Here is a 14,590-nt window from a genome sequence, read left to right as displayed (position 1 = left end):
AGAATATTCTTTAACACCATACACAAAAATAAACTCAAAATGGATTAAATACCTAAATGTAAGGCCAGGCACTATAAAACTCTTAGAGGAAAACATAGGCAGAACACTCTATGTTTTTTGTTTTTTGTTTTTTTTCTCAGTACGTGGGCCTCTCACTGCTGTTGTGGCCTCTCCCATTGTGGAGCACAGGCTCCGGATGCGCAAGCTCAGCAGCCATGGCGCATGGGCCCAGCTGCTCCGCGGCATGTGGGATCTTCCCAGACCGGGGCACGAACCCTTGTCCCCTGCATTGGCAGGCAGATTCTCAACCACTGTGCCACCAGAGAAGCCCAGGCAGAACACTCTTTGACATAAATCACAGCAAGATCCTTTTTGACCCACCTCCTAGAGTAATGAAAATAAAAACAAAATTAAACAAATGGGACCTAATTAAACTTATAAGCTTTTGCAGAGCAAAGGAAACCATAAACAAGACAAAAAGACAACCTTCAGAATTGGAGACTATATTTGCAACTGACAAAGGATTAATCTCCAAAATATACAAACAGCTCATGCAGCTCATAACAACAAAAAACAAAACAACCCAGTTAAAAAATGGGCAGAAGACCTAAATAGACATTTCTCCAAAGAAGACATACAGATGGCCAACAAACACATGAAAAGATGCTCAACTTCACTAATTATTAGAGAAATGTAAATCAAAACTACAGTGAGGTATCACCTCACACAGGTCAGAATAGCCATCAACAAAAAATCTACAAACAATAAATGCTAGAGGGGGTGTGGATAAAAGGGAACCCTCATGCACTGTTGCTGGGAATGTAAATTGATATAGCTACTATGGAGAACAGTATGGAGGTTCCTTAGAAAACTAAAAATAGAACTACCATATGACCCAGCAATCCCATTACTGGGCATATACCCAGAGAACACCACAGTTCAGAAAGACACATGCACCCCAATGTTCATTGCAACACTACTTACAGTCTAGGGCATGGAAGCATCCTAACAGTCCATCAGCCTAGGAATGGATAAAGAAGATGTGGTCATATATAGAATGAAATATTACTCAGCCATAAAAAGGAAAGAAATCGGTCATTTGTAGAGACGTGGATGGACCTAGAGAGTGTCACACAGAGTGAAGTAGGTCAGAAAGAGAAAAACAAATATCATATATTAACACATATATGTGAAATCTAGAAAAACTGTATAGATGATCTTATCTGCAAAGCAGAAGTAGAGACACAGATGTCGAGAACAAATGTATGGGTACCGATGGGGAAGGGGGTGGGTGGAAGGAATTGGGAGATTGGGATTGACATATATATACTCTTGATACTATGTATAAAAGAGATAACTAACAAGAACCTACTGTATAACACAGGGAGCTCTACTCGATGTTCTGTGGTGACCTAAATGGGAAGGAAATCCAAGAATAGGGGACATATGTACACGTATAGCTGATTCACTTTGCTGTACAGTAGAAACTAACACAACATTGTAAAGTAACTATACTCCAATTTAAGTTAATTAAAAATAATAAAATTCTGTGATTTAATAGAAAAAGAGAAAGGGAAAAAGTATCAAAATGTGTATATCAAAAGTAGCAATTTGTCCAAGAACAAGATTCAGAAATATTTGGTTCTACTAAAATGAAGCCACAATCTTTTTTATTGTAAAATAAAATTTATTTGTTACATTGCAAACTCTTTCAAGTGCCTCTACACTTATTTCAGTCTTTTCAAAACATGTGATAGTAAGGAAAAGATTGCAATGAAAAACCTGACCTGGCGATTGCCAGAGGGGCCAGGCTTTTCTGGTCTGACCTCCAGTCAGGGACCTGGAGACCCAAGGCCACATGCACATGCGTAGGTAAAATGAGCAGGGAAGTGGGTGGAAGAGAAAGAAGAGGTGCATAATGGCAACAACATACATGGTGGATGAAATCATACTGGTCCATAAGATAGAAAAGGGCAAAGGGCTTTAAGGGAGATAAGTGCAGGTCTAGGCAGTGTGGGACAAGCTGAATTCACTTTTGATGCAGAGTGGTATTCAGATGACAAGATTTATTAACTAGAGATGAGAGGAAATTTTCTTCAAGGAGAAAAAGGATGGGAGTCAACCTGGAAAGAAGATGAGGCTCTAGCAAAATGAGTCTGGCAGCAAATAATGCTCAATATGCTAGAATCCAGTAAAGGTTCCAGGAAAGGGCTTGTACCCTGACCTAGCAGGGCCTCTTGACATTTAATACAGATGGAGATCAAAGTGGGCAGTCCTAGCTCGTCCTAGCTACTGAGGCTCAAGGTCAACACCTATGGTAATCATCTGGCCTCCAACTTATGGACGTTCTCTCTGAAGACTTGTAGCTTATATCAAAGTACCATGACTGCCCTCATGCCCAGAACAGGTGGAAATAAGACATATCTTATAATAAGGTTGGTAGCAATATGAACTATTCTGAATACCACTCACATCCTCCCCAAAGGAGGAAGGTGGGCCCTGCTACATAACAATACACAATGGAAATAATATACAAAACAAAGCCAGTCACTTGGTCTCAGCTCAGGCAGTGGACGTTGTGGATAAAAGGCACAAAAGCAAAAGAGCAAAAAGCCTGTGGGGGGGAAGTGGGGGGAGCGATTGGTGTGACTGGAGGACAGGAGGGGTATGGATGAGTCATGGGAGGTAAAGCTGGACCAGCCTAGTTCCGCATGCATAGCCCACATGCCAGCACCTGCTCTCTTTCAGAGTCAATGCAGGAACGTATTTGTGGCACAGGTCTGGACCTAGACAGCTGAGTTCCAATCCCAGTTTGAGACTTCAGCAATCAACTTAACCTTTCTACATACCCATTTCCAAAATGGTAAAAAGGTGATAATCATAGTACCTTACATATGCACACATAGGACCTTACAACATGATACACAGTACCTTACAATATAGGGCTGATGTGAGGATTGAGTAACTCAGTGTGTGCAAAGCACTTAGACCGTGCCCGGAGCCTAAGAAAGCACGCAATGCATGTTAGCTATTACAGTAGTTATTATTATTATTAATTCTGCAATCAACAGTGCCACTGGAAGGGGCGTGATAAGATCACAACCTTTCAGGTTCTTGACTGGGCTGTAAACGTATAGGATGGAAGGGATCAGAGAGGTGGAAGGCCAAGAAGCTAGTTAAGAAGTCACAGTAATTCTAGGTGAGAGGTGCCACCCAACGTGGCAAAGGGAAAGGGGAAAAAAAGGAAGGTAAACAGGCCAGACATCAGATACATCTGAGCATAAAATGACACTTGGCAAATGCCTGGGCATGGCTGATGCGGAAAACGAATGGTCAGAAGATAATGGTCAGAAAATATGTCTCTTTCTGCACCAGGGTAGCTGCTGGTGGACAGTTGGAAATTAATTCTGCCTGTTCTTTACTGAGTTTCGTGTTCATCCTGCTGTACCCAGTGAACCTGGTACTCACAGATGTTCAGAGCTTCTCTCTTCTCTAACACTCTAATCTTCTGATCCTCTGCCAGGAAACCTCAACTTCACTTACCTTGTCTAAAGGTGACTTTTAAGCTACTTGCCATGCAGCTACCCGCACACAGAGCAACTGATGACTGCCCATCATTCCACCTGGCTCCAAAAGCCTCCAGGCAGGCCCCCAACTCCATTCCTCCTACCCTTTTAATCTTTCTCCCAGGAAGCTTCAGACAAGTTATTAAGTCCAATTTACAAGGAAGCGGGGAGCATCCAAACGGAGCAAGTCAGTAAAATGACTAGAGATGACAGTAGGTCCCTTCTCAGCAACACTCCCGTCCCCACACGTATCACCCTGCACATCCACTCTCTGAAAAGTCCAGTCTTTTTTCTACCTGTATTCAATCCTAAAATACTTCCCACCACACAGACACCACTGGCATCCACCCGGGAGCGGGGCTCCACGTCCCTTGCAGGCAAGTGCATGGAGCTAAGAATCAGCAGACCCACCTTTTAACTCTATCAGTAAGTTGTAACAAACGACTTGCCCTGTCGGGCCTCAGACCTGAGCCTAAATTCTGATGACCTCCCCACTCCCTGAGACCCGAAAAGGGTAAAGCCAGCTGGAGGCACCTCCAGCTCTCACTCCTCCGAGCTCCAGAAGACCCGCGGGATCCGGACCGGGCTGCAGCCCTACACTCCCCGCGGGCAGGGCCCCTTCCCCTCCCGCACGCTGCTGCCTCACGCGGTTTTAGCCCACCAACCACTACTTGGTTCAGCTGCCAATAGATGCTGACGCCCCTGCTCCTCATCAGCAGCTCCCAGCGGGCCCCGCCTACCCCGGGCGACTGGAGCTCCGCGCAGAGATTCCTGAACTGCTCCTCGGAGAAGCAGCAGGCAGCAGAGGCCATCCTTCATTTGCCACAGCAACTGTGCCTGCAGGGGAGGCCGAGGACAGGCTTGGTGTGTGTTAGAGATGTGGGCGAGAGGGTGATCCGGCGTGATTGGCAGAAACACAAAGAGAGACAGGGTAGAAGGCGGGACTTAGCGGGGAGAAGGAGCTAGTGTGAGGAGGCAGCGAGGGGTGGGTCTAGAGAAGTGGACTGGGCTGAGCAAGAGATGAGCGAGGACGGAAAAGAAGTAAAACCAGAGGAACACGGGGCTTGATCTGGGGAAAGATGGAGGTGCTAGAAATGGGGAGGCTTCTAGAAAGAAGGGAAAAGGAAGACACCAATGTCATCTCAAAAGCATCTTTTCCCCAACACCATTCTCTCCAAACCTGCTTGCATGTCTCTCCTTTACCTTCTCTGAAGAAGGTTAGGGAAGGTCTCTGAGTGGTTTGGAAGAAGTGGGAGGCGAGATGCTTGAGAATCTCAAGGGTCAGATGCTAAAACAGTATTCCGTTCTTTCTATTATGCACTTTAAAACGCTATTCTGAGAAGAGGTCCGTGGGATTCCCCAGAAGGCCAAAGGGGTCCGTGGCACAAAAAGGATTAAGAAATCTAATCTATAATTGTAACTTGCCACCTGGAGGGTGAAAGATGATCTAAGAAGGTATCATGGTATCCATCCAGGATTTCTGCAGCTTGCATAATTTAGATCTTTTGCACCTCAAACATTTTTCTTTCCTTCAAGTCCCTTGGCTGTTACTATATTTCTTACCAACAGATTGTACTTAGGTTTGAGTAAAATAGACAGTTTAAACATCAATCAGTGTAACATCACATGGTGCCAGTAAACTCTGGCAACCCATGTTTTCAAACACGTAAAATGGTATAAGGATTGTGCAGAACTTTAAAACTGAGGAGGTGACTACAGAAAATAAACATAGAACGTGTTTGCGCAGTGCCTATCAAAGTAAATGCTCATTAAAATGTCCACGTGTTTTACATTTCTATACTGAAATGTTTCTCCTTCTGTACTTGAAAGAAAGCCTTGAAGTTGATGGCCAACTCTGCATTTACGCCCGTTTCCAAGAAGAGAAAATGATCAGACTTGGCAGCATAGATAAGTTACTGCTGTATTCAATTCAAGGCTGGTTCTGTTCTGTTTTATGAGGATGGGAGGACGGATGGGGTAGTTCACTACACTAAATGCACCAGGGATTAGAGACTACAGTTTTATAATGCCTTTTAGCTTCTCTCTTATTTATAAAAAATGTATTTAAAATTCAATTGCTTAAAAAAACAATTTGATCAAAAACCATCGGCTATGAAGTATTTTCAAATATTGTAAAGGAATCCCATTTTAAAGGTGAGCTTTGATAAAGCTGCACCTTTATCACTTATAGCAGTTGATTAATGAAGACAAGCATGAGAGTATAAATGGCATTATGAAAGATATGATATAAGGCAGGAAGTTTATATTGTATTTATTACACGTGTTTAAAAGTATGCTAAACTCAGAAGGTAAATGTGTATATATTTAGGTATGTTGAGATTCACAACCATGTTTATTTTATTACAGCTAATGAAGGAAAGAATCATATTAGGAAATAATTTTTATTTTGTGGCAAAAGCCTGGAAAAGGGCTTGAAAGGGGTCTAGAAAGACCTGTTCTTCAGGACTTGTCTATTATAATAGGCCAGCCTATTTCCTTTGTGAAAAACTCTCTAGAAGAACTTGCAGAATATGGCAAGTGGTGAATAGAGGAATAATATATTTGGAGCTTCCTAAAATTCCAATAGACAAAAGTTCTATGGGCTTGGGTTGGAGTTCTAATACTCAAACATGGACTAAAGATTTGGTGCTGGGCCATAGCTGGTGGGAAGCTGGACCAGGGACTTCTTCAAGGAGCCTGGATCCCCTAAGAGCTGCCCCTTCCATTCCAATGAAACCAGAAAATCCCCAGCCTGTAGACCATGGAGCCCTCAAGGAAACTCATGCTTTTCCCGAAGCCTTAGGTAGAAAGAAACAAAAAGGCAATTGGAAGAAACCACACCCCAAGCCTATGCCAGAGATGGAATTTAAATTTACATTACCTGCAACTGAATGGGAGACATAAGGAGATAAATTAACACAAAGGACCACTGAAATGCCTGGGACCCTGCCAGAATCAAAACCAGTGACACTTTCACAACTAGGACACGTGCAATTATCCAAGAGAAATCAACACCCACAAGTAGGTGCATGTACAAAAAAGTGAGTTACAGAGACCTGAGGGAACAACTCTCCATGTCAGAGAGTTAGCAGATGTGCAAACAGGACCATCAGAACCAAAGAATCACAGATAACAGACCAATATGAGAGTAATTATTCAACATGTATTTGTGATAATATAAGAGGTAAAAGAAGGTCTAGAAAAGAGAAAACCAAGAAAAAGATAAATGAATTTGAAAAAGAACCAGAAGAACAAAACCACCTTGTACAAGTGAAAACTGTAAGTCACTAAAATTAGAAAGTTGAAAGAGGAGGTAAAAGAGTTGTCCTGCCACAGTTCAAGAAGGAAATAAGAAGGTGGCTATGAGGAAATTCTTCAGAGGTATAAAGAAATGGAAAACGTGAAGGACTGATTAAGAGACATGAAGGATACACTGAAAAGGTAAAACATTTCTGACTGGAGTTCCAAAGAAGAGAACAGAGAGGGTAGGAGGCAAGGTGGATGGGTAGGAGGGAATAGACAAATGCACGTATGGAAACAAAGTGGAACTAAAATTCTAAACAGCAAAAAACAAAAACAGCGGAGGGCAAAGTTACAGTTTTGTGTAGAAGGTAGTTAAGATATATTGATGAATTTAGTCTCTTGTGCATGTTAAAATTTAATGGAATGAATTCTCAAAATGCAGTAATAAAACAAACAAACCAATAAAAATGCGCAAAAGATTTAAACAGAAATTTCACCAAAGAATATATACTGGTGGTAAATAAAAACATGAAAGATACTCAGTATCCTTACCCATTAAGGTAACATAAATTAAAATCACAATGGGATATGATATGCTCTGAAATTAGTAAAAATTAAACTGATTGACCAAAGTAAGTCTTGGCAAGGATGTGGAGGAAATAGAACTCTCATGCACTGCTGGTCGGAATGCAAGTGGTAGAAATACTTTGGGAAACTTTGACGATTTCTTAAAAAGTTAAACATACACCTACAATACAATCTAGCCATTCCATTCCTAGGTATTTACCCAAGAGACAAAAAAATAGCACTGTCGGGCTTCCCTGGTGGCGCAGTGGTTGAGGGTCCGCCTGCTGATGCGGGGGACACGGGTTCGTGCCCCGGTCCGGGAGGAACCCACATGCTGCAGAGCGGCTGGGCCTGTGAGCCATGGCCGCTGAGCCTGCGCGTCCGGAGCCTGTGCTCCGCAACGGGAGAGGCCACAACAGTGAGAGGCCCGCGTACTGAAAAAAAAAAAAAAAAAAAGCACTGTCCATGTATGCACAAATGTTTATAGCATCTTACTTTGTAATAGCCAAAAACTGGAAACAACTTAATATCCTTCAGTGAATGAACTGATAAAGCAAATTGTGATATATCCATCCATGAAGTACTGCTCAGCAATAAAGTTTTAAATGTTTAAAATGTGTGTATATGTGTGTGTGCATATGCATGAGTCATATATATATGTACATATATGTGTAATGCATGCAATATAGCATAAATCATTCAATTTAGAGGTGAAGTAGCATGATACCTGCAATTTACACTCAAATCGTTCAGTTAAAAATTGTGTAAATTTTAGAGAAGCAAAAGTGACAAAATGTAGAAAACTGATAAATCTAAGTAAGGGTAGCAATATTTTCTGTTCTATTCCTTCAACTTTCAGAACCACGGCAGAGAACTGTCTTGCTAAGGGAACCCAGCTACAATCAGGAAGTTGCCACCGTGACCATATACCATGCCTGTTAAATGGATGTCTCCCTGGCCACTTACCTCAGGTCCTGATGCACAAATGCATCTTATTGGCAGCCCAAATCCTGTCTGGACTCTAGTGCAAAGCCATTTGGGAAAAACAAGTATTTAGGTAGTAAACTAGACAACTGTTGGGGAAGACATTGAATAAGACAATCCATTACATGCACCACAGGCAGGCTTGGTACACAGCATTTTCTGAGTTATTTAAGGCCACAGAACCATTTTTCGTAAGAAGTATCTTGAAAGAAAATGTTCCAGGGAACATGCTTTTGGAAATTCTGACCCAGTTCAACTTTCTCATTGATGAGGAAGGAAACTGATGCCCAGAGAGATGGCTGCTTGGCTGATACCACCTAGTGAATTAGCAGTGGTCCTTCCCAGTATTGTTTCGCTGTGCTTACCAAGCCACAAAAAGCTCCCCAGAATATGAGACCAGACATGCTGGGTTCAGACACCACCTCTGCCCCTGCAGTTAACTGTATGACTTCTGGCCAGTTGCCTAAACTTTTTGAACCTCAATTTCCTTATCTTTCACAATGAGATGACCTCACCTTATGAGGTTAAAGCAAAAGTCACCATGACAGTTAAGCACCTCGTACAAGGTAGGCAAACAATCATAGTATTTCCCTTCTTCCCTCTTTGCCCCCAACCCAGGTACCATGTGAGTACAACAGAGAGAGGAGGAATGTGCCTGGAATTAGAGATTTAATGATGCTTCTGGGAAGAGCCAAGGCTGTGGAAAGACAAAGGGAGGGGTGCTATAGAACTTGATCTCTGGCGACACGAGAAATGTGTTAGGGAAGGTGGAGTCGTATTTAAAGAAGCCGGGTTTTTTCCAATGATGGTTTAAAAACAAAAGCAGAAATATAATAGACAGAGGTTTAAGATTTAATATAAGGCCATGCAGTGCTCTCAGAGTTGTAAAGAGTAGACTTTTTCACCAACTACCTTCCTCTGGTTTTAGTAGCTTGCCCAGATGTCACTTCCATTCCAGAGCCTGTGAAGCTTTGACAGACTGTAAGGCGATGCCACTGTCTTTGTAGCCAAAAGATGACTCTTCACCTTCCCCTGGAAACCAGGTGTTAAATCATCACTAGATGACAGTAACATCCAACACTTAATTTTCTAGGAACTCATCAAACCATTTCACCTTTGTTTTTTTCCTTTTGCTTCTCTATGTCACACAAGCATTTATTCAACATAAAATAGAAGCAGCCGTTAGCTTGTCTCATCCTTATTTTGCACTTGACTTGGAGAATCACAGAATTTTTAAAAGAAGGGAATGTCCATTCCTCAAGCTATAAGGAACGGGCTCTCAGAGTTTGTATTAGCAGACTTAAATCCTGTTTGGACTTGGATGAAAAGATAAGCATCTAGTAGCGTCTGTACTTGACAACGGGTCATATACTTGTCCAAATTGTTATTTTTCTTAAGCAAGAAAAAAGGATACTTTAAAAAATATCTTGGGAATATTTGGGAATGTAGTTGGAATAGTTGTGAATGTAGCCAACTTTCCCAAGGTAAGAGCCATCTGGTTATCTAAACAAGCTTCTTCTTAACTGCACTTTCTCTTCCAAATTCCTCCATCCCACTCCCAAATTCATTTGTACAACCAAAGTCAGGATTTTTCAAGGACTCACTGGGGTAGGGATGAAAGAAAAATGTAGAAACATTAAAAGGGGCTGATGATGACTGAAATCCATGCCATGCTCTGGGAACACCAAGGAATCTGGAACTGTGGATCCCAGGATGTTCCAAGAGGGAGTTTAATGGGGCCTTGGATTAGTCCCAGAGAACTTCCAGGATACTCCTGCTTCCTACAGTATTGTTAGGTGAGCTGGGGGATGGAGAGGGAGTTAGCTTGAAACATGCACACTAAGTTGGGAGACAAGGGACAGCTCCAGAGTACTAGAACTCAGGTCATGCCCACTGCTGCTCGGGCTGTACCTGTCTCCATCATCATTTTGGAAATGTCGGTACCAACAACTTGCATCCAGTCAGTGGAGCTAGAATTAGACTGGTGGACACTGACCAGTCTAACAGACCAGGTGGACACACTCTCCAAGGTCTTGTGCAAAATGAAAATATCCAAGTTAGTAACTGGGTCACTACAATAGAATCTGGACTAGAGAACTAGAAGTATAAACTAATTGGACAAAGGAGAGGGCATCAAGATTGCAGCCCTAGTCTGTGGACTGGGTGAATGTAGGGGAAGAAGGTAGAAGTGAGCTGCAAACCAAGTCTTACCCATCCCTCCTGGTAACCAGTCCCGCTAGAAGATCTCAGATCTAAGTAGTGGCAAGCAGTGTGGGAGCCCCTCAGTCATCCGGGGTCATGAATCTTGGGTCTGGGATAATATAATACCAACCTGGAATGGGAGTCCTGCTGCATTATTCATCTCCATCTGGAGTAGGTGAAGGGATTGAGACTCTAGCTGGGGAGCATCAGCAGAGGAAGCTGTGAGCAGCTGGGGTCTCAGAAGCAGTGAAAGCAAAGCTGGTGCTAATCTAGCATCGAAAAAGTTGGACATTTTAACGTGTCCACAGCGGTAACCATACAGGAGCTCTCTTAATAACTGCCTGGACCGAAATCCACTAAAAATGAGTTTCCCTACCAAAAAGAACTCATATATGACATTGATATGCAGAAATGAAAGGAAGGGGAGACTGGGAACCATCCTTTCATGTTGAAGCAAAAATACAAGGCTCCTGGGTACTTCTTTCATAAGATTCTCTTTTATATATTTACTTTCAAATTTTGCTTTCTCAGTGAATAAAGAATATCTGATGATGAGAAGACAAGGACAAGGAAAGACGTATCCACGGAGGAAGCTTTAGCTCCAAATTGTTGTAACCACTTCCCAATCTCCATTTTTTAGTCATCTGGGAAAAAATTTAAGAGATGCATCTAGCTGCTTCTCTTTCTCAAAAGTTTAACTTTGGGCATAAGATGTTATGTTAATGGTAAAGACAATATGTTCCATCTGAGGTAACAGTGGGGGTCAAAGTTAAAATTTATCAGTGAAGTAGAATAAATAGTTGTAGTACTAGGGTAAAAAGTCTAACAGGGTATTAGAGCTGCTTATAGGAGAAATAAAATAAGTTCTAACTCTCTTTGACCAACTCAGCAGCTGACTTTTAAAAACTTTAGTAATTTAATATTATATGTCCCAAATGATATATATATATATATATATATATATATATATATATATATATATATATTTTTTTTTTTTTTTTTTGTGGTACACGGGCCTCTCACTGTTGTGGCCTCTCCCGATGCGGAGCACAGGCTCCAGACGCGCAGGCTCAGCGGCCATGGCTCACAGGCCCAGCCGCTCCGCGGCACGTGGGATCCTCCCGGACCAGGGCATGAACCCGTGTCCCCTGCATCGGCAGGTGGGCTCTCAACCACTGCGCCACCAGGGAAGCCCATGACAATGTTTTTTATCCATTGGAATGTGAAGTCCAGGAGGACAGGGGATTTTGTCTATTTTATTTACTGCTGTCTTTCTAATGCATAGAATGTAGTGAACACTCAGTAAATACTGTGAATAAATGAGAGAAACCAACTTGAAAGCATATCTGCAAATGGACAGCCTCACACCCATTTCAGTGTTTCAACAAGGGCTCAGCTGTTCCCATGACATCATCCTTGCCTTCCCCTTCCTTCCACTCAACCTATCATGGAGAGTTTGGGTTTACTGACAACTAGAGGATGGCTCTCTGATCTTGAGCATCCCGTTCTGCTCTGATTCTAAAGAATCCAGTGGGAAAATCAAAGGATGAGATGAAGCCATAAAAATTCCTGAGAATACTTCAGAATCCACAGAGTAAGAGATTGGGGACAGCCATGGAAAGACAATTCCCCTTCCAGCCTCTGCTCTTGATCACAAAGAGTGGAATGGAAGGATACATTGCTTCCCTTTAGGACTTAAATTCTGTTACTTCAGTTGATTTTCACTCTCTTTCTCAAAAACCGTTATCATAACCGTGTTCATAGTTAATGCCCCTATTGCAATTTCCATTGACAGGAGGTGCCATTGTGCCACTTCCCACAAAAGGGTTATCATGCCTGTGGCTTTGCTTGGACTTGGATCATTGTAAGTTTTTCGGTCACCTTTATCTAAGAAGGAAGAGGCAAGGTCAAGGTACTGATTTTGCCAAGCTCAGTCAAACATCCTGAAATGTTTTCCAACATTGGGAATTTGACAAGATCCCAAGCACATTTGGCTCAGGTCCCCCTTTTCCCCTTAATTGCTGAGCGCAAACACAAAATGTAATCCATCTGCTTCAGAGTCATTTTCCCAAAACTCATCCAAATTTTCCTTGGTCAGAACTATTTGAAGCCTTTGTCTTCATGAGCCTAACACCTTCCTTCTCATGTTTTATATCTTGGAACTTGGAAGCAGACAGATCCAATAGGAACAGGACTCAGTTTCAAACACCAGACATAATCTGTAAAACCAGATGCTGGGGGTGGGGGGTCGAGAGTCTCACTTCCAGAAATACAGCTGTGACACATCTGAGGGGGAGTTAAGAGAGTCTTACAACAAATGTGTCCTAAGAAGGCCAGAGAACACAGCTAACTGAGCACAGAGTCCTCTCCACCCCATATCCAGCAGCAACTGGGACCCAACACCTCACCACTGTTCCCTGGTGGGAAAGTTGGGAAGCAGAGGTTTCACTAACTCCTGCTCTTTGGTGGTTGGTCATATTGTAAACACTGGACTTGGAGCACAGAAAGGCTCACAAGATCCTCCTAAGACCTTTTAATAAGCTCCTGACACTCAAAGTGAGACAAAAATGGGTCAGAGTCCTAACTCCTAACTATTATGGTACTTACTGGTTTTATGACCTTGGGCAAGTTCCTTAACATTTTGGAACATATGTGTTTTCATTGTAAATAAATATAATAAAAACCTTCCTGGCATATGGCATTTGGAAAGTACTCAGTTAGTGACAGCTGTGAGTATTGTTGTTGTTATTTTTTATGACAGCTTTATTGAGATATAATTCACATACCATACAACCTATACATTTAAAATGTACACTTCAGTGGGTTTTGGTATATTCAAGGAGTTGTGCAATCATTACCACAATCAATTTAAGGGCATTTTATCACCCCCAAAAGAAACTGAATACCCACTACAGTCACTCCACATTACCTCCCAGTCCTAGGCGACCACTAGCTTACTCTTTGTCTCTGTGGACATTTGGAAAATCATCTGATTTTAACTGAAAAGGTTTATTTCTGACACTCAATTCTGATCCGTTGATCTATGATTATCCTCATGCCAATAGCTCACTGTCCTGATCAATGTTGATTTGTAGTAAGTTTTGACATCGGAAGCTGTGAATCTTCTAAAATTTTTCTTCTTTTCAAGATTGTTTTTCTATATAGAAGGTCATGTCATCTGCAAAAAGAGATAGTTTTACTTCTTCCTTTCCATCTGGATGGCTTTTCTTTCTTTTTCTTGCCTAATTGGTCAGAAACTCCAGTGCAATTTTTGAACAGAAATGACAATAGCAGACAATCTTGTCTGGTTCTTGATCTTAGGGGGAAAGGATCTACCATTATTAAGAATGAGGTTAGCTGTTTTCTGTTCATGGATGGTCTTTATAGGGTTGAGGAAGTTCCATTCCTAGTTCGTTGAGTGTATTTATCATGAAAGAATTTTATTGTTATTATTTAATACAAAAATGCAGGTGTTCTATTTTGCCCCTGTTTTCTTTTTCCCTTTTTTCCCCTTTTTTTGGTTTCTTTCCAGAACCTGGTAGGACATCAGGATGACATCAGGAAAGAGGAAGCCACGGGCTGCTGTGCATCCATTCCCTGAAGTGCCCTATGAGCAAGTACCTGCCACCCCCTCCCTCCTGTCTGCACTCCTGACCTAATGATGCCCTGTTGTTCTGGCAAGCTGCATCCCTCCCACTTTGATCTGTTTTTCTGGCCTACTGTCTCCTGTTTCTGGATCCCTGGCTTCCTGTCACTCTTCTTCAGTGTTCAGATCCTCTTTCTATCTCTTTCCAGGTGTCCTAGGCTGCTTTGGCAGCTACTGGTGTTTGGAAAGCTAAAGGCTGTTTTCCAGGCAGTAGAGTTTCCTTTTAACTCATATGCCCATTTTGATTCCACAAATAATTTATGTGAACTTTTTAATGCCAGAATTTGTGCTTTTTGAGTCTGATAATACAATAGTCCCATGATATTGTTCCTAGTCTGGTCCCATTTTTCAGAAGAGGAAAACAGAGGCTCTGTGTGGCTAA

The 14,590-nt window shown here is 42.1% G+C and overlaps 1 protein-coding gene and 1 pseudogene across 1 annotated transcript in view; both read right to left on the bottom strand.

The window, feature by feature from the left end:
- LOC132511323 (phosphatidylcholine transfer protein-like) overlaps positions 1-4,378 on the bottom strand; it is a 28,027-nt pseudogene extending 23,649 nt beyond the window's left edge.
- Positions 1-14,590, bottom strand: part of LOC132511322 (phosphatidylcholine transfer protein) — a 112,933-nt gene that overhangs the window by 15,068 nt on the left and 83,275 nt on the right. The gene's annotated exons all lie outside the window — the stretch shown is intronic.

This window comes from Lagenorhynchus albirostris, chromosome 20 (genome assembly GCF_949774975.1).
Source record: "Lagenorhynchus albirostris chromosome 20, mLagAlb1.1, whole genome shotgun sequence".
Classification (NCBI taxonomy): domain Eukaryota; kingdom Metazoa; phylum Chordata; class Mammalia; order Artiodactyla; family Delphinidae; genus Lagenorhynchus; species Lagenorhynchus albirostris.
This window is presented reverse-complemented; position numbering and strand designations above follow the sequence as displayed.